At 40.8% G+C, this 21,787-nt stretch overlaps 1 pseudogene; it reads left to right on the top strand.

The window, feature by feature from the left end:
* LOC146786129 (cytochrome P450 2F2-like) overlaps nt 1-21,787 on the top strand; it is a 69,592-nt pseudogene that overhangs the window by 37,873 nt on the left and 9,932 nt on the right.

The raw sequence follows: 21,787 nt of genomic DNA, 5'->3' as shown, positions 1-21,787 counted from the left end.
CAGATTTTACTGGACCTTACACAGCCATCAAATATATTAATTGACTTGTCTAAGAACAGTTGCCCTGTTTAAAAGATGCAGTAGAAGCTCATTGGCTGCTCTTCAATGCCCAGAGAGACAAAATGCCAGAACTTTTCGCCCACAAAAATAAAATAATTTAGGGGCAGTGGTGGATAAAGACAGATTACCTGCACAAATTGATAAAGTTCCTCCGAATGCACGAACAGGCTGTGAAATCTAAAGCCCTGCAAGGAGGTTTTCTCAATGGGAGAGAAGCGTCAATAACAACTAGACCTATATAAAGAAGAAGGAGGCGGCATAGTCCTCAAATATATACACCCGGTAGCAAATACTTATGACTTAGCAGAGGGTCACTGACTTATCCACCCAGCAGAGAAGGGATTCAGAGACTTATAAATATATTTAAATCATTCCTGATCAGAAAGGCAATTAATAAGTCTGCAAACCAACAATCAGCGTTTTAAAAATGTGTGTCGTAATTTTAATAAATGTATAGGATTAACTGAAATAGGAAAGTCATAATACTGTCCTAGGAAAAACTGAAGTACACTTTAACATGCTTTTCAGACATCCTTTGATTTACAATTGATGCCTTACAATACTGTGTGTGAATTTTACTGTGATACAAAGGACCGATTAAAATGATAAGTACAATTGATCAATGTAGTAAAATTGCTATGGTTTTAATTAACTAAACAATAAACTTTATTTGATTTGATCTGCACTAGAGATGCCCAGCATAATATGAAGTTGACAATACAGTCCTAAGGCAGAACAACAGTTGGGGAGCAGAATGAAAATAAAAAGGGCCACATGGGGTGACAGGAGGTTCTCCTATCCAGCAGGTAAACAGTGGAACTCTTTGCCCCCTGTCTCTAAGTTTCCAACCCAGCAATCCTCTCTTTAGAAGATCACTAAGGACATGGCTTTTTGTCATCTCTTCTAAATAATGTTGTGTCTTATGGGCAGGTGTCTTAGGTTTCCATAAGCGCCAAGATACTTTTGTAATCGCGCACTCTATAACATATGTACTTTACTTACAAAACGCTGTAACTTCAAAAAGATGAGGATGGCTTGGCACACCAACAAAGAGAGAAGGGTCAATCAGAATGCGGCAACGGGGTGGGAGACAAATAAAATGGGAGACAGAGGCACAGTGCTTGGCAGGGAGAGGGGTTGACCAAGAAAAGTGGCTGGATTCGGGGGCACAAGCAATACTAAGAACATGTGGAGAGGCACCTGGAGTCAAGTGTTGAGCCAGGAAGAGGGAGCTGCGACCAAAGTAGCAGGGATTGGGGTATGTAAGGAGTTGGTTAAGGGGATACAGAGCTACATGATATGGATCACCCCTTTGATTGATTTCATCATTCTCTCTTTTTCCTCTTTCATAACTTTCCTGACCACTTTTATTTAACCATCCGTCCCTCGGATGAAGTAATAAATTATACTTGTTCCTCCAAATGATGAAGACTGTGTTAACTTCCCTCCCTCTCAAGACAGAGGCCAGTTAATCTCACCAATAACTATTGCAGACATAAGCCCTAATTCATATTCAGAATTCACCCATGTAAGAGTAGATAATCTAACCCTCCATCAATATCTAATGAGATCTAAACCTACTTTCAAACCAAATCTGCAATTTTACTCATCATCGTTAGAAGATACTGGTCTTCTTATTCAGAAATGCGTTTCAGAATTTGATGCATTCATTTTCATCAATTCCATTTTATGAACAAAGCTAAACTCTTTTATATCATCCATTGGTCCTCAAGGAGGCCTAGCTCCAGAATATGTCATGCTATCTCTATATTTCCTATCTGCTGAATGTGAATGTTGTTATTGCATCCAGGACTCTCAAGATGTCGCCTCTGAGTTTGATGAGCAAGACATGATCCGCCTTGTGGCTGAACATTTTGGAGGTGGGACAGAAATCACCAGACTATGGTGGGCACTCCTCTACCTGGTGAATCAACCAGAAATCCAAGGTGAGACCTACAATGGGCAGAACAGAAAGTATTTTATTATACACTATACAATTTGAATTTAGAAGGCCAGGGAATTATCATGTTTAATAGATTAAGAAAGTTAAATAAATATGTTTATCGAGTGTGCAGAATGTTCAACGTTCGACAAAGAGATGAATGTTTCATTCATTGTTCTGCCCCAAGGGTTGAGTTCAAGCTGCATGCCACAAGTATCACAGCTGCTCAAAACAAGCACCACTCACAAATATCCCTTTCCAAAAACAATCAAGTCATCAAAATGCCAGGTGTGGCAGAATTGATATTACCTAATCTTGAACCTCTTCCATTTACATCACACACTGTTACATCATATTACCTTTGATGACATTGCTGCAGCAGGCTTTTGACACTGGTGAAGTCAGAAGAAGTAACATCAGTAAAAAGAAATACAAGCAGTGTGAGATTTTTTTTTTAATGTTAATGCAGTACACTAACACTACTTTTAGATTAGGCAAAAGGCATAAAACTAAACCACAACAATATGTCTATTCAACAGATGTGGTAGCAACAAATGTGTTTCATAACTCATCACACATGTCTGACTCTTCTCATCCTATTGTCATTGAAAATAAATACTGATTACATGAATTAATTAAAGTAACAAAATCACTGCAATTTTGCTCTAATACATTTTATTTGACTTTAAAAAGTGTGTTATTCTGTAGAGGATTGCTTTGCTGTGGGAAAGAGCTACACACTGATGTTGAAATAATCAGTGGCTTAGTGTTTTGTTACCAGATCCTTTATCTTGCACCAGTATTATCATAAGTGAATGGATGTCTAGCAACTTTATTGCATTCCTATGTTAACATTGTTGAAATCAGAATGATTCCTTGGGTCTCTAATAGCACCGCACAAGGGCTTGTCCTCAATTTAAGATGAGTCCAGATTTCTATGAAGAGTATTGTCTGTGCAACCAACAATCAGTACTAGTCTACTATATCTCAAGATGGCATTGCTTTGTTCTCGCCAGCGAGATCATCTCACAAAAACAAAAGCAATTGGCTTTATAATGGCTTCTTCATCATTGGGTCACATAATAGACCTCATAACTGCATATATAACTAGGCAGAGCAAAACAGCCCAAGCTATGGGCCATACATGGAAGAGACATGAATGGTTCACATTGGAGACTCATTTCTACATTGGACGTGCCTCATGGTTTCTTTCATAGAGGGATGTGTAGGCTAGCTGAGGGAGGGACTAACCAAACCAAAGGTAATAAATATGACACTATAATGGTGACGGTAACTTAAACTGCTCTTGTCACTTCTATTGCTGAATTTTTAAAACATGGGAATTTCCTACTCTAGCACTCTCAATCAGCCAGATTTCACGAAAAATTCAAGTGACATAAATTGATTATCTGAAAGAGCAAAACACTGGTATTTGGAATGAGGATTTGAATGTATTTGATAAAGCTATGTGGCTTGACTTGGATTGACATGAGTTGACTTGGGCTGAGGTATTACAACTGAGGGAATACAGACTTGAACTGAGATTTCTTTGCCAACAACTGTCCTTGATATAGACGTATAAATACTTAAGGGTTATAATGGTGCCATTCCTCTGACACGTTTAAATGTTTCTTTACAGAGAAAGTTCAGAAGGAGTTGTCTGCTGTCTTTGGTGAATCTCAGGTCATTCACTATGAGGACCGAAAGACGGTTCCATACACTAATGCTGTAATCCATGAGATACTACGCAAGCAACGTTGCATCCGTTGGAATGCTTAGACAGACTGTGAAGGATACATCATTGCAAGGGTGCAGCATTAAGAAGGTATGTATGCATCAGCATTGAAGGGCAAAGGGGCGTATTTACAAGAGCTGACGCATCAGCATCGATGCCTCAGATATCTGGTGCCTGCCGCAAATGCCCTAACGACGCCATGGATGACATGTATTTATAATATAGTGCTTAATGGTGCAAGGATTCACTGATGCACCAGAAATTCTGAAACATCTTTTAACGCTAAACTGACGTATTGTTGGAGTTGGGCCTAAGACTGATGCAAATCCAGCAATGCGTCAAAACACAGAGGCGAGTCCTATATTAAAAGCCCAGCATCAACCCTTGCACCTGGTTTGAAAAGTCGTTGGAATTTTGACACAGTTCAGTCATTGAGTGCCGCTGTGAAATGTAAATTTCACTGCATCAGTTCTATGTAGTTTTTAACGTGGGAAACCCTACCCTGCATACATTATACCTGGTGCAGGTATAATGGGCGCAGGCCGCTACAAAGAGGAGCATTGGGCCCAATGCATCAGTTTGTTAATATGGAACCGTATGGAGCACTGTTTGAACCACCGCTTCGTCAAAAGAAATGACGCAGCGGCAGCGCTAGCTCCTTGTAAATATGCTCAAAGTGTGAAGCAGAGTAGGATTTGTCTTCTGATAGTTTACAGATATTACTGTTTTGTGAGGTAAGATAACACAGAATGCAAGGTCTGTCATCAGAAAAAGTGATGCCACACCAACATTCAGAAAGAAGGTATGAAACAGACACTGAAGTATCTCTCACCAAGCAAGGTAAACAAAACACATTGTGTGGCAATAAGTGAAGAAGACAGTGCTTGGCTTATCCAAGGAAAAGGAACATATAGAGTAGTGTGTATGGTAGAAGCAAAAGGTGGAGAAGGGAAAATGGGAAATATCAAGAAGAGAACAAGAATGAAGGGGGAAAGGGTGTTTTAGCTGAGGAAATAATGTTTATTTTTTCAGTTAAAAATTCTTTCTAACTTGGCATTAGAATTGTTGGCACGCTAGAAACATTGAATATTTCTCCAAAGTATGCAGAACAAATCCAATGTTGATAGTGGAGTAAAGGCATTATAAGGAAGTATGATGATGATGAATAGAGAACATTTCTGTTTAGTGGAGAAAGTGACACAGGAAGAAAAAAAAGCGCAATGGTGCAAATGAAATGAAGGAAAATGACATTAAATGGCAAATCCCTAAATTTATTTTTCTAGACTGTACTCTAAGATTAGTTAACATGCGGATTACTCATAGTAGAAATACTCAACTCTTAGAGTTACAATTACGCAGTAAATTAGAAGTATTCAAAATTCCATTCAAAGTTTTGTTTGAACACATACTTTAATCCCAATGGTTTCTTTTATGAACTTGAAAGCCCAGTATAGGTTTGACAGAAGTTTCCCTTGCAGGTGTGCTATTGTTCCATTGTCTGTAAATCATTGGTTCAGGACCTAAATACTACCACTGGTTACATATTTGAAATTTAATTTGGGCTTCCTCTGGATTCTCCGCCTAATACTCGAGTGCAGAGAATGTGGATTAGCCATGTTGCCATTCAATATTATAACCACAAGATTCCTGTATTTTGTTAAACCTAGTGTGTGCTACTCATTATTTGCAAAACTGGGTTTGAGCTGAATTACCTTTCCCTACATTCTGTTAATAATCTTCTCATTTGTAAAGAAAGAGCCTTCATCATTATACAAATCCCTTTCTACAGATAGTAATTTATTTATGCAGGTTGTATATCTTTCATGCAGCCTTAATTGCCTTTCCTTGAGAGATTCACTCAAATGTACCGTTTCTGACCACATTTCAGCACCTCCTCATGTAGGCCCACTGCTTACCATACCATTCTATAAATTGATTGGCAGATGAGGGAGCAAACCTTGAAAATAATTCTGTGTGTTGCACCTACCTAAAGAGTTGTTCTTGATCTAGAAAATGTTAATTATGTACTATCAATTAGGCCATTTGTAATAGTAGTTTGGATGACAAAATACATTTGCTAATCATAGACTTAAATACATGTTATTTTCTTCCAAATATTTTCATTGTGCTAAGCTCATGTATGGGCTTCGGACCTCATTTGTTACTAGTTGGAAACTGTTGTCCTATGGAATGATTTAAATTCTATTCAAGAAATAGAATGTATTTAGATATCTTTAGATCCTTCCATTGAGAGCCCCTATGTAAGATACTATGGGCCTGATTCACAAAGGTAAACATATACTTTTGTGTCATAATTGTTTTGGTTTTTGGTATTCACAAACTACAAGTTTAATTTTAATAATAGTAATTTTGTTACTGTGCAGACTCTGCAGTTGGGATGTATAACTACACATATAAAAGACAGGACAGGTCTATATTTTTATGTGATGAGTCTCCGCCACGAGAGTGAAATCTCTGTAATCAAAAATCACTGTTAAAAAAATTAAACTTACATTTTGTTTATGCCAAAAAATTGTAAACTTATACAAAAGTGTGAGTTTATCTTTGTGGATCATGTCCTTTAAGTCTAAAGAAAGGCTTTGGGTGGGTATGTTTGCCGTAAAATCAATCAATAGAAAATCATTGATCTTTTCATATTTAAATGAATCATCAGTGCTTCAGTCCAATCTTGGCATAAAATGTTTTCATCTCCCATTGAGACAAGGATTTCTAACATAATCTAAAAAGTAAAAAATTAAAAAATTCCCTCCTAGCTCATTTTCCCACTATAGCAGATTTATTGTCTTTCAAACTTTAAGGGGCCTATTACGATGTTGGTCACAAGGCCTCCTACCTCAGGTCCCCTAGCACAATATCTGGGTACTAGGAGGATATCTGGTGAGATTTGTTTAATCCGGGCTGTCGCAACCATTTGCAGTCAAAAGGCTGCCACTTGAGCAGAAAATGTACCTGAGCGGATGCAAAATCAAGTTGCGTAGTTGTGCCCTCTGGCAAGCCACATGGTGCCATTCGCTCTGATTTTTCAGGGTGGAACCCACTCTCAGTACTGAATTGCAGCTCAACGTGCCCATTTCTATCCATTGGAGGCACTCCACAGGATCGGGAGTAGTTTTTATGTAACTCCACGGAATTCCGCAGAGTCAAATTCTGCAAGTTCTGCCCACCCAACCTCTAATCTTACATATGAGGAAATGTATATTCCTTTCGGTTTGGCAATCAATTTGTATGTACTCCAGCAATTAATGTTCAACATAACATATGTCTTCCAGAAATTAAAAACTGCGTTAAATATCATATTATTTATTTGTATTTGATTTTTGTATGCATGGCCCTCAGGTGAGAGTGAAGGAGCAGTTACATAATGGAGCAACAAACTTATGTTTGCACGTATTACTTTGTTTCACAATGGTTGAGAGGCAAGCTTAAACTATTATTAGTGATGTTGTAAATAGGATAATGGAACAAACATAAACATACATGCAGAGAGCAAGTTCATTTTGTCTTTTATAAGTTCAGGAATACAGAGAGCTGCTGTATTTGGATATGAGTGTGCTTAAGGTGTACCAAGTTTGCTCATAGTGAGCAAAGAAATAGTGTTATGTATGTAAAAAGAAACATAACATAACTATTAAGTTGTGTCCCAAAAATTGAAGTGCATATTCTCATGTTAAAGGAGATGTAGATTTTCAAAACTGGATGTTAAGCATTTGGGATATACGGCTCAAGTGAAGATATGAAACTTACAAAGAATGTGTTGTGGTTGATTGAAAAACTTCAAAAACACGGAAAAACAATGTATTTACCTTCTGGGGTTTTGCAGAACATTACTCAAAATGTGTGCTTCATTGATGAACTCTACTTTCCATATTTCAGAGGTTATTCATGTTGCACTGAAGTTGACAAAATGATTGTAATAATTGCAAAAATCCTTTACAATTATTATCTTAGTTTGTTTCAGATGTAGTTAAAAACTCAGAGCAGTAACATCATATTTCATTGTATTGCAATCACTGCCAACACCAAAGATTATTTTTTCATTTGATCCAATAATTTTGCCAAGACAACTTTTATCTGAATTATACAATCAATGGAATAATTTTGGCAATGCTATTAATAAGGTTATCAATTGGTGCTATCTATTTTTTTTAATATTTTTTATAGGTGAAGTATAACTGTACATCAAATGACTGGACAGTCCCAAAACCTTATAATTACCCCTGTAAGCCCATGCAATATATCTCCTCAAGTGTACAACTTGACATAAACACATTTTAATACCACTTTGCTTTTATTCGATTAACACAAAGTTTAGTGACCACCTTACATAATATACACATATAATGTATTATCTATGTTTCTCCGTCATGTCAATTCAAACCATTACTTTCTGAAATTGTCATTACTGGATCTTCATGAATTTTATCCCTGTGTGGTAAATAAAAATAAATATTACCGGACTGAATTTCATACGGAATCTTAAAATAAAGTAAATAGCTCAAAATAACAAGAGGCAGAATCCGTGGTATAAGAGGTTTTCTAATGGGCTTTATTCCATTCAAAATGGCCGACTCGAGTCGCGGCCCTCAGGTTCCGTCACCACGAGGGTTCAGGAAGTGAAGTACAATAATTTATTAACAGACATGTATTTTTATAATAAGTACATTACAATGAAACGAATGTAGAAGGCGTAACATTTGATAAGAGAAGTGACAAAACAGTGACATAATCGAAACTAGGCGTAATAAGGAATAAAAGAAACATGATTGGTTAGAATTATCAGACATAGGTGGATCTATAAGATAATACTTGGCATAGATGCGCGCGCGGCAGCATGACGTGTAATTGACGTGCAACTAGGGGGTGAAGGGGACTTGACATTTAGCTCTACATGTGGAGACGAGAAGTCTGGGGTCAAGTCAACCTAATCCCAAATCATATCTAACATCCTATGTTTAAAGAACTATGTTATCCTCAAGGAAGAGACTCTCGGACAGAATCTATTCTATACTGACTGTGTACGTGTACAAGCGTCTAAGTGTCTATATGAGATGCGAGGGGCAGAAAACTTTCCATGGCAACAGGGCTATGAATCACTTGCAGGAGGACGGAAAGGCTGAGTCCTTTGCTTGTGAGCTAAAGGAAATGTTTACCTAAATCACTGGACAGGAATGCATCGGCTGGAGAGCAAAATAGATAATTCGAAGGTGAAATACAACTTCTTGGCAGACAGGCGAAAACTGGCCGAGGCAGGCACCGTTAGCTGCACAGGGAGTAGGACAAAGTTCATGGATACAGATGCGAGCTCAAGCTGAAGCTGTCAGAGACAGAGAGCAGGGAAAGGCTTTGAGGACAGAATCGGGCCTACTTGCCTGAACTGTAAAAATGAAGTAACTTAGCCATATAAAGTCGGTGGCCTTTCATACTTAGGAATCGAATATCCAGCCCATTGATGGCGGATCTGACAGAGAACATGTTGACGGTAGACACACATATGTTTGCGTCTTAGAAACTGGAACTGGAGGGAACATACATGTACTTGTAACATGTATATAGAACCGTTGGGGTCCAAGATAGGGGACATAACTGATCAGGAAAATCCACATTTCCACATTCCCTCCTTGTCCCCTTCTTGCCCTTCACGAGACATCAATCTTCATCATTCCATTGATTTGCTCATGGAGCATCATTTCTTCTTCCTTCCGGCATTTTGAACGAGAACTGTGATATGGAATGCATGATGTGGCACACAGACCACAAATCGCTGGTCCACATTGTAGGCATAAACAACAACTGAAGAGCATAAGAAGGCCAATACCTAGGAAGGATAGAACTCTCCATCCCCAGGCTGATATCACACTCCAAAACCACCCGGACCACGTCCAAGTGCCTGGATTCTCGTGTATCTGGCTTACAATCTTATGAAGGCGTGTTATAGCTTTATATACAGATGGCGAATTTTCTGGTATGAATATGCAGCAGCTGGATCCGATGACCCTGCAAGCTCCGCCCCTATCGGCCAGGATGACGTCAAGGACAAGACGATTCTGGAGAACAACAATTCTCATCACTGATTGTTCCTCTGTCAGATTGCCTAGGGCGGCTATAGTCTCGTTTACTACAGCTTCAAGAGTCTTGGTGAGTCTGCGTATCAGCTTACTATTTGATATTGTACCTATATAGGGAAAGATACCTTTATTGAAATCTACATACTTGTCCCATGCCGTCTCAGTATAATCGACAACTGGGAGATCTCTTTGCTCTCTATTGTGTACTAAATGAACATTTCGATAATAATCAGGGGGAGCTAGGAAAACAGGTGGCAAAAGGAATGCTATGTAACAGGTACCATCCCAATCTAGAGGCAGACGCATATATGCCGTCTGACCACATATGAAGTAAGAATGGCGAGAAGCTCTAAATGAAGATTCACCTTGATCACTATATTCTACTGTAGTAACGCATTGGCTATGGCCCATATGTATGGAACCAACTTTTCTTACACATAATTCACCCTTAACTGGAAATACTGACATAGTGGGCAGAATTAGTTCAACTTCGGATTTGACATTCAGAATCATAAGATTAGGCGTAAAATTACCTAATTTATACACTTCATTTTCTAAATCAGTTCCTGTTCTACTGGGGTGACCCTCCTTATTAGGGTGACAGACTTTGAATAAAACTAGATTCAGATTTCCCCATATCCAATGTTGTTGATAAACTGCTGTGTCTGGGTCTATGGAATTTAATAAACTAAACCATGCTCCACAGGAGCCATTGTGTGTGAATGGATGTGGAAAGAAAGGCAGAACTCCTTTGTTATTCTGATAGGGAGGAAGTCGGCCACACACCCAACAATTGGTCGCATTACTAGTCTGATGGGAATGATGTAACATACTAATGAAGGTGTTATTGCGCAGCGCAAGTCTATAAGATAATTCATGTGGCGGTAGGTCACTAAAAGAATGTTCTGCAGCAATATTATAAACATGTCTAGAGATAGGATGATATATGTGCAAAATCACACTCGTAATAATTACTAAAATACTCAATAAAAACAAAATTAATAATGTCACAATACAGTGGTTACGCAGTAATTTACAATAAGCATGTCGTTTCATTATGATTCTGGACTCTACATGATTCAGACCTAAGGGATACATGTCGGGACAGATTCAACCGCTTCACCTTGGAGAGGACTTAAACAATCAAATCGTCCGACAGCTTGGATCTGGACCTGAGTTTCTGTTTATAGAGTTCGGTGCTACTGGCCTCAGCCAAAGGTAGCTTTGAGTCAATGGGGGAAGACACACGGGAAGTACTGTCTGTGTCAGGAGGAAGTCCATGAAATTTTTTGACGTGACTTGAATGAATCCACCCTTTGCGTCCCTCGATCTTCACGGCTGTTCTTGTGGTCAACAGGACCAACTTGGGTGCTTTCCACCTGGGCTCCAATTGACTTTTCCTGTCGAAGTTTCTCACAAAGACAAGATTACCCGGAACAACGTCATGGGGTTTCGCCTCAGTGTTGTCGGGAAAGGCTGCAGCTACCTGTGAACGAGAAGATTGTAGTGCAGACATCAAGGAAGCCAAGTAATCTGTCAGCATGTTACAGTCAATGTCAGTTATTTTGCGTGGTATAGGCGTCCCCCACATATTCGGTGGTCTACCAAAGATCACCTCATACGGGGATAGCCCTGTTCTAGAGTGTGCTACCATTCTCATGTAAAAGAGTGCAACTGGTAATGCTACTATCCAGTCGACACCTTTCTCTCTACATATTTTGGACAGTCTGATTTTCAGTGTCTGGTTATGTCTTTCTACGAGACCTGCTGCCTCGGGGTGTCGGACACAGTGGAATTTCCACTGATATCCCAACAAGAGTGAGACATGTTTCATTAATTCGGATGAGAAAGGCTGACCGTTATCTGAATATACAACACGTGGTAAACCGTACCGTGGGAAGAATTCTCGAACTAGCTGCTTGGCAGTAGTCGGGGCAGTGTAATCTGATACGGGATACGCCTCTGTCCAACGGGAGAGAGCGCAGACAACTACGAGGACATATTTGAATCCTCGACAACGTTCCATCTGAATATAATCCATCTGGAGGACTTCAAAAGGATGGTCAGGAGGCTGAAATCCACCCTGCTCTACGGAAACACTTTTTCCTGGATTAAACTGACAACATATCATACAGGTACGAACTTTTTGTTTAGCTGCTGCTCGTAAATGTTTGTTGAACCAAATGTGCTGAATGCTGTCTAGCATAGCCTTCTCTCCTAAATGTGCTGGACTGTGAACTGTAGCTATAATGGCTTGAACCATGGAATCAGGGAGAAACCATACAGATTTCTCCTTCGTCATCCATCCTTGATCTGTCTGGATCCCTCCTAGTTCAGTCCACTTCTTTATTTCTTCTGCTGTGGCATGTGTCTGTATGTCAATTACGTCAAGTGTGGGATCCTTAATTGTCATACACTGTGTTGGTGTCTGAACTATTGGCTTTGTCATGTCTAATGTGCGATTCTGAGCAGTCTGTTTAGCTGTTCTGTCAGCTAAATCATTGCCTTGAGAAATGGTATCAGTAACCTTCGTGTGTGCTTTACATTTCATAATCGATATAGCAGTGGGTAGATGTATTGCGTCTAACAAAGCATGAATGAGGGGCCCGTGCTGAATGTGGGCACCATGGGACGTTAGATAACCTCTCTCTCGCCACAGCACGCCGAAGTCGTGTACAACTCCGAATGCATAACGTGAGTCAGTGTATACATTAACTTTCTTATTTGGGGCTTGAATACAGGCTTGCGTTAGAGCAATAAGTTCTGCTGCTTGGGCTGACAGAATATCTATACAATTTGTCTCAATAACTTCAGTGTCTGTTGTGACTGCATACGCGGCCACTAAATCTCCTGTACTTGTTCTCATGCATGATCCGTCTACATACAACGTCAGGTCTGGATCTAACAATGGAACGTCTGTCAAATCTTGTCTAGGTTTCGTCTTTATTTCAATGATTTCAACACAATCATGAGCTAGTGGGTCTGCTCCAATTACAGGTAATAGTGTAGCAGGATTCAATGTATTACACCGTCGGATCTCTATGTGTGGTTGAAACAATGTCAGTTCATAACCGGTAAGTCTTGCTATGGTCAAGTGTTGTGTTTGTGTTCGGTTCACAAGAACCTCTACTGCATGTGGTACTTGAACTGTCAATGGGTGTCCTAATACTATGGCATCGCTTTGTCTGATTGCTAAAGCTGTCGCTGCCACTGATTTCAGGCATGCAGGCAAAGCCTGAGCTACGGGATCTAATGTACTGGAAAAATAAGCACATGGCTTGCATGATCCTGCTTGATCCTGAGTGAGTACTGACAAGGCAGTACCTTCGCGTTCTGTAACAAAGAGTGTAAAAGGTTTGCTATAACATGGTGTTGCTAAAACAGGTGCTTGACATAAAGCTTCCTTTAGGCTTTCAAAAGCTTGTGTATGTTCCTGAGTCCAAGGGAGAACAGTCGATGTGGCTGCCTCCTGTGTGGTTAACTGAATGAGTGGTTTTGCTAGAAATGCGTACTGAGGGATCCACTGCCTACAATATGAAGTGAGGCCTATGAAAGCCCGCACCTCCTTTTGTGTCTGGGGTATTGACATGTTAGCAATTAACTGGATGCGATCTGGTGTAAGCTGCCTTCCCTCCTTGGACAGCGAGTGACCAAGATAAATAACTCGCTGAACACAGAATTGCAGCTTAGAAGGGGACACCTTGTGCCCCTTGTCGGCTAGGAAATGTAAAACTGTCAGAGAAGCTTTCTCACATTCTGGCTCGCTTCTCGCGGTGATCAGCAGATCATCGACATATTGAAGCAGTGCAGTATTGACTGGCATGTGGATACTGTCAAGTTCTCGTTTCAGTGCTTGGCTGTAGATGCTGGGGCTTTCTGTAAATCCTTGAGGAGCGCGTGAGAATTTAAAACTGCGCCCATTTAAACTGAATCCGAACAAGTATTGGCTTTCCGGATCTATTGGGACACTGAAAAAGGCATTCTTGAGATCAATTACAGTAAAGAATGTTGCTTCGGAATCAATTGCTGTCAACAATGATGATATATCAGGGACCACAGGGAATTGTGGCACAATGCACTTGTTTAGTTCACGCAAATCAATAACCAATCGGTACACTGGTGGAGCAGTAGGATCAGTTCGTTTAAGAATCGGAATTATCGGTGAATTACATACATTGGAGTCTGTTTCTACAACTACTCCCTGGGCAATTAGCTCATCAATGATTTTCAGCAAAGCCACTACAGCATCATGCGGTAACTTGTATTGTCGCATTCGTGGTAGTACCACTCCTGCTTTCAATGTAACTCGATAGGGTGTAATGTTCATGCAGCCAACATCCGTAGGGCCTTGTGCCCATAGATGTACTGGTAAAGTCTGTAGTCGGGGATCCATGTCTCTAGACACATAGTGACCTTTAAAATCACGTAAAAACAACCTTACTCCTTCCGGAGAACAACATATTATGGCTCCTAGTGCTTTCAGAGTTTTAATTCCTAACAGATTTTCTGGGCATGATTTAGTAAGCAATAAATCTGTAGTTCGTGTCAAAGGTCCTATCGTAAGTGGTAGAGGCTGTGATACTTCATTAACAATAGGTTTTCCTGAAAAACCAAGGGAAACATTTTGAGAGCCTGAGAGGGGTGCCCCTGGAACTTCACTACGTTTTATGGTTGTTCGACTTGCCCCTGTATCGAGTAAGAATTTTCTATCTTGACCTAATAATTCACTATGTACATAAGGTCCTTCTTGATCTACCGGAATCTCGATAAGCGGTAAGTCAACTTCCCTCTCTAGGCTGGTTCATGCGTAACGCTGATACTCAGGGTATTCATACTGTGCAGTCTGATACATTTGTCGTGTTGTGGTTTGTGTGGCAGTAGCAGGCAACGGTGGTGCAGCTGGCACAAACTGTATGGGTTGCTGTGAGGCTGGCATAGACTGTTGCTGAACTGGCATGGACTGTCCATGCTGCATAGCTCCTTGTTCATTCTGATCTTGTCTAACTAATCGTGGTCTCTCTTTTGCAATACCTGTAGCTATATTACGTTTCAGGACTTGACAATCATGTACATAATGGCCTAGTTGTTTACAGTAATTGCAGGTTCCTTTTACAGGAACTGCAGAATCACCAGAATGTGTCACACCCTTTTTGTGACCATCTGCTGGTACTGTCTGAGAAACTAGCATTTTCATTTTTGTATCCTTCATGCGTCTATGTTCGTGTTCTTGTTCATCCCTAATTCTATTGTGATGATACTGTAACATTTGTAGCATTTGCGACGGGGTGTTACTTTGCCAGGTACTCTCGAATTTCAATATTCTATTCTTCACTGGAGGCAATGCATTTTCCACTAATTTTGTCACAAATAAATGTGGATATGAGTCACTACTTGCTTTTATACCACTATTTATACCAAAACATTTTTCAAATCGAGCATAATAATCGCTTGTGTCTTCATCTTGCTTTTGTTTACAGGCTGTGATTGCACCCCAATCTTCCTTTTTTGTAGTTAATAAACGTGGCAGTACCTGTACTAGTAAACCTGGTAATAGTTTAACTTTATCCCCGAGCCCTGAACCTGCAGCTCGGCCCCTTTCTTCCTCTGCTAATGCTGTCCAGTCTATCTTTTGGTCTCCCACTTCCCACTCTTTTTCTTTCAGTTTTTCATATATGCCAGCAGGCAAAAGCACCTTTAATATCGTCATAATATCAGGAAAGGTGTACTCTCCCATCAGTAACATGTCTTTAATTTCTCGGTGGAAACCCGCTGGGTCTTTGTCATGACTAGGTACTACTTTTTTCATTTCTAATAATTCCATTTTTGATATGGGTGTGTAAACAAATACACGATGAAACTCATTGTCTTCGCCTTTTATTGGGTGTACTTCTCGTAGGGGATTTTGTCTATCCATATAGTACGGCGCTCTTTCTCTGTGGGGCAGCGAGAGAGAGTCCGGACTTACAAAAAGGACATACTGCTTACGTGACACTAATATCTCTTTAATTAGCTTGTTACTAGAACCTCTCCATCTGTTCGTGAGTAGTTCCGTTAATATATCAGGTAAAGGACCAGGGTCAGCATGTTGGCTCTTATATAATATGAGGAGTTGCTGAATCATATAGATTCCAGCTAAACGTTGTTCATCTGTACTGAGGTTAAAAAACGTGTGTGCTACGGTCTCATCACCGTATTTTTCAGGACTGTCAATCCAGTGAACGGCTGATCTGGCTAATTCTTGCTCATCCATGGAATCGAGGAGGTGGTAACCCCTTCGTTCTCGTAGTATTTTATCTGCGGCTTGAAACAAATGTTCAGGAGATTTCAGATTTATTACAGGCGTCGGATACGTTCTGCTATTATTTGGACATACAGAGTGTATTGGATCAGAAAAACATCTAGTATTTTCACAAGATCTTCCTCTGCCTACATAGGCTATGGTCTCTGACTGTCTTGCGGAATTCCCTGATTCGGACACTTCATCTTGCTCAAACTCGTCTGTTCCCAATCTCTCTTCATGAATACGCTCTATTTCTTTACGGATTTTTCGGCACATGGCTATTATACAATTTTGCTTATCGTGTCTCCCTTCTGATATATTCTGACTCCATCTTGTAAGAATAAGCATTGCATTCGGGTCTACCCCCGGACGATCTTGATTTCTGATTACACAGTTTATGAGGAAACGTAACAGTTCCCCCTGTATCTCTACTTTCTGGAATTCCATAGCTCTGTTAATACATCCTGGATCTCGTCCTGTTTGAACAAAATGATATATGTTATCCAGATGCGTAGTCATCCCTGGTAACCTTGCTAAATACTCTGCGGCTCGCCTGATACGTAATGATGCCAGGACCATTTCGTCCTCTTTACCAACCACTGGGTCATATCTACAATTTACAAGGAGTTCCTTAAGCGTACGTTCATTTACGAATTTTGGTGTACGTGAATGTGTTGACTCTTGAAAGACAAGTTTATTTATTCTAGGTGGTGTAAAAGTACTGCTAGCACCTCCCGTGGCCCTATCTGGGGCGTCGGGTGTGAATGGGTTCGTTGAACGTGACACAGCAACTATGGGTGTCGATACCTCTGTAGAGTCGACTGCGGAGACAGATGCGGAAACAGATGTGCTTGCCGAAGCTTGTATCGGGACTTGCTGTTGCACGGGGACAGATACCTGATCCTGACGTTGAACCCCTCCGCCAGACGGTCTATGTGGTGTGGCGTTAGCATACTCGGGAGCTGCATCGTCTAGATATGAGGAAAGAAAAACATCTTCTGCGGTTCTGGGATGCCCCTTTGGATGTACCTTAATTGGAAATAATGGGGGTGGCAAGTCTTTTGGCATCTCTGTAACAGCCTTAGGTAGTCCTTCGGCTAGAAGGGGATACATACCATTCATAAGAGCATTTCTTTGTCTATTCACTTGTTCTGATTTTACTCGGATACCTTCCTCAATTAATAGATTTTCTTGAACTTTATTTGAACTTTCTTTACTCCTCTCTTCTTGTCTACGTGCTTTTTCTGTTCGTCTATGAGATTCTTTACGCCATAACTCAACAGCGTCTTTCTGTGACTGTCTGACCTTTCTTTTCCATAACTCTTCCTCCACTTTCATGATGCACTCTGCATCCCAGGTTCCCGCTGCGGGCCACCTTTGACTTTCCGGTAATCCTTTGGTATAATCTACCCATAGATCAAGAAACAATATGGCATCTAAGCCATGCTTATGGTACATGAAATGTCCTGGAGTGTCTCTAGGAGGAATAGGAACTGCTTCTTCAAGCACCCCTTTTCTGGTAGTAATCTGTCTTAACTTCGAGAAGAGCGGCATATTGACAACTGACCTGATACTTACTCTTGAACTTACTTAATACGAGAAACACAATAATGAACAGTGAACAATGAACAGTCATTCATACCACAATATGCAAGACATTTTCTAAATACTTTAAACATTAAACATTAAACATTATAACAATGATCGACAATGATGACAGTCTGCCTAACTAATCACCACGCTGAATTCTTGACAATAACTGAATACTTCGGAATACTTGATATACTGCTAAACAGTACATATACACTGCTAAACAGTGCAGACCGGATTTGTGTACCCAAATCCGTCTTGACCGGCACAACCTATGTGCGCGTCAACACGCCTCCCCGGCGATGGTACTCACCGAGTAGCTCCTTGAAACGGAAGGCCTCAGAGAATGGACAGGACTCGATAACTGCGGACGTCGGACCCTCTGGACGTCGGGATTTCGGAAAACCTGGTGGGCCTCTGTATACCTCGGATCTTGCTCTCTCAGCTAGGCTCTGGTCGGGATACTTCGCACTTCTCACCGCCTCGTCTGGGTTGATCGCAGCCTCAGTCGCCCCCGCTTGACCGGAGGGAGCCTACAGGAAATCCTGCTGGTACGCGTTTATGGTCCGTCCAGCTGTGGCAGGAGACCGGGCCTGCAACGCACCGCCGGCGCGTGAGATGAGAAAGTGTCCCTATTCGGGCGCCATTATGTGGTAAATAAAAATAAATATTACCGGACTGAATTTCATACGGAATCTTAAAATAAAGTAAATAGCTCAAAATAACAAGAGGCAGAATCCGTGGTATAAGAGGTTTTCTAATGGGCTTTATTCCATTCAAAATGGCCGACTCGAGTCGCGGCCCTCAGGTTCCGTCACCACGAGGGTTCAGGAAGTGAAGTACAATAATTTATTAACAGACATGTATTTTTATAATAAGTACATTACAATGAAACGAATGTAGAAGGCGTAACATTTGATAAGAGAAGTGACAAAACAGTGACATAATCGAAACTAGGCGTAATAAGGAATAAAAGAAACATGATTGGTTAGAATTATCAGACATAGGTGGATCTATAAGATAATACTTGGCATAGATGCGCGCGCGGCAGCATGACGTGTAATTGACGTGCAACTAGGGGGTGAAGGGGACTTGACATTTAGCTCTACATGTGGAGACGAGAAGTCTGGGGTCAAGTCAACCTAATCCCAAATCATATCTAACATCCTATGTTTAAAGAACTATGTTATCCTCAAGGAAGAGACTCTCGGACAGAATCTATTCTATACTGACTGTGTACGTGTACAAGCGTCTAAGTGTCTATATGAGATGCGAGGGGCAGAAAACTTTCCATGGCAACAGGGCTATGAATCACTTGCAGGAGGACGGAAAGGCTGAGTCCTTTGCTTGTGAGCTAAAGGAAATGTTTACCTAAATCACTGGACAGGAATGCATCGGCTGGAGAGCAAAATAGATAATTCGAAGGTGAAATACAACTTCTTGGCAGACAGGCGAAAACTGGCCGAGGCAGGCACCGTTAGCTGCACAGGGAGTAGGACAAAGTTCATGGATACAGATGCGAGCTCAAGCTGAAGCTGTCAGAGACAGAGAGCAGGGAAAGGCTTTGAGGACAGAATCGGGCCTACTTGCCTGAACTGTAAAAATGAAGTAACTTAGCCATATAAAGTCGGTGGCCTTTCATACTTAGGAATCGAATATCCAGCCCATTGATGGCGGATCTGACAGAGAACATGTTGACGGTAGACACACATATGTTTGCGTCTTAGAAACTGGAACTGGAGGGAACATACATGTACTTGTAACATGTATATAGAACCGTTGGGGTCCAAGATAGGGGACATAACTGATCAGGAAAATCCACATTTCCACATTCCCTCCTTGTCCCCTTCTTGCCCTTCACGAGACATCAATCTTCATCATTCCATTGATTTGCTCATGGAGCATCATTTCTTCTTCCTTCCGGCATTTTGAACGAGAACTGTGATATGGAATGCATGATGTGGCACACAGACCACAAATCGCTGGTCCACATTGTAGGCATAAACAACAACTGAAGAGCATAAGAAGGCCAATACCTAGGAAGGATAGAACTCTCCATCCCCAGGCTGATATCACACTCCAAAACCACCCGGACCACGTCCAAGTGCCTGGATTCTCGTGTATCTGGCTTACAATCTTATGAAGGCGTGTTATAGCTTTATATACAGATGGCGAATTTTCTGGTATGAATATGCAGCAGCTGGATCCGATGACCCTGCAAGCTCCGCCCCTATCGGCCAGGATGACGTCAAGGACAAGACGATTCTGGAGAACAACAATTCTCATCACTGATTGTTCCTCTGTCAGATTGCCTAGGGCGGCTATAGTCTCGTTTACTACAGCTTCAAGAGTCTTGGTGAGTCTGCGTATCAGCTTACTATTTGATATTGTACCTATATAGGGAAAGATACCTTTATTGAAATCTACATACTTGTCCCATGCCGTCTCAGTATAATCGACAACTGGGAGATCTCTTTGCTCTCTATTGTGTACTAAATGAACATTTCGATAATAATCAGGGGGAGCTAGGAAAACAGGTGGCAAAAGGAATGCTATGTAACAGGTACCATCCCAATCTAGAGGCAGACGCATATATGCCGTCTGACCACATATGAAGTAAGAATGGCGAGAAGCTCTAAATGAAGATTCACCTTGATCACTATATTCTACTGTAGTAACGCATTGGCTATGGCCCATATGTATGGAACCAACTTTTCTTACACATAATTCACCCTTAACTGGAAATACTGACATAGTGGGCAGAATTAGTTCAACTTCGGATTTGACATTCAGAATCATAAGATTAGGCGTAAAATTACCTAATTTATACACTTCATTTTCTAAATCAGTTCCTGTTCTACTGGGGTGACCCTCCTTATTAGGGTGACAGACTTTGAATAAAACTAGATTCAGATTTCCCCATATCCAATGTTGTTGATAAACTGCTGTGTCTGGGTCTATGGAATTTAATAAACTAAACCATGCTCCACAGGAGCCATTGTGTGTGAATGGATGTGGAAAGAAAGGCAGAACTCCTTTGTTATTCTGATAGGGAGGAAGTCGGCCACACACCCAACAATTGGTCGCATTACTAGTCTGATGGGAATGATGTAACATACTAATGAAGGTGTTATTGCGCAGCGCAAGTCTATAAGATAATTCATGTGGCGGTAGGTCACTAAAAGAATGTTCTGCAGCAATATTATAAACATGTCTAGAGATAGGATGATATATGTGCAAAATCACGTCAGTCCTGGTACGGGACGTGAAGTACGGGGACTGCGCTGGATAACCCATTTCGGACGTGGCTAATACCACTATACGAATTAAGACCTCAGACAAAGATCGTTTACCCTTGGGTCTCTGAGGTCGTTGTGTCTCATTGTCGCCATACATTGGCTTGACGGATTTGACCTCTCCCTTGTTGCTGATCATCAAAGAAATATCCTACGCTCTTAATAATTTTGCCCTGAAGAAGCCCGTGTTTGGGCGAAACGCGTTGGCTGACTGTTTTGTGCGAAGTGCAACAAGAACAATAAAAGACGGAAGAAATAACACATCTCTTTTTCGTGATCTGTTCTGTGTTGTATTGAAACTGTTTGTATCATTATATTGCCTCTCATCCAGTCTATTTTCTATGACAAATCTTGTCTCGCCTTAGTCATGGACGGTCTGCGAACCTCTTGTGCAGAAGAGTAGAATTTAGTAACTAGTTTGTTTCATCAAGGAAGATAGTGCTGGCATGTTTGGGGGCTCTAGCCTGTCATCACCTAAGACTGCACGCAATGTGTGTTGAACTCTAAAATAATAAAAACGAGCCATAATCGTTGGAGATTCCGACTCTATGATTAGTATTTTCTAGTTCTTCACCGAGCCATCTACAAACAAATCCTACATTTTTGTATTCTGACTTGTCTTTAGTTTAGAGACTCAGCGACCCCTCTCTCTCTCTCTTCCAATTTTGAACCACAAACATCAATCTATCAACATATGAGGTGGGTACAGTATTGAAGCCGCTTAATTTTCCAAGAGGTTCCATCAGACATGCACTGTGGTGTTTAAGAATTCGAAATGACCATAGCGTCTCTTTGGGG

This window comes from Triturus cristatus, chromosome 11 (genome assembly GCF_964204655.1).
Source record: "Triturus cristatus chromosome 11, aTriCri1.1, whole genome shotgun sequence".
Taxonomy (NCBI): Eukaryota; Metazoa; Chordata; class Amphibia; order Caudata; family Salamandridae; genus Triturus; species Triturus cristatus.
The sequence above is the reverse complement of the archived record's forward strand: the minus strand, read 5'-3'. Positions and strand labels throughout refer to the sequence as shown.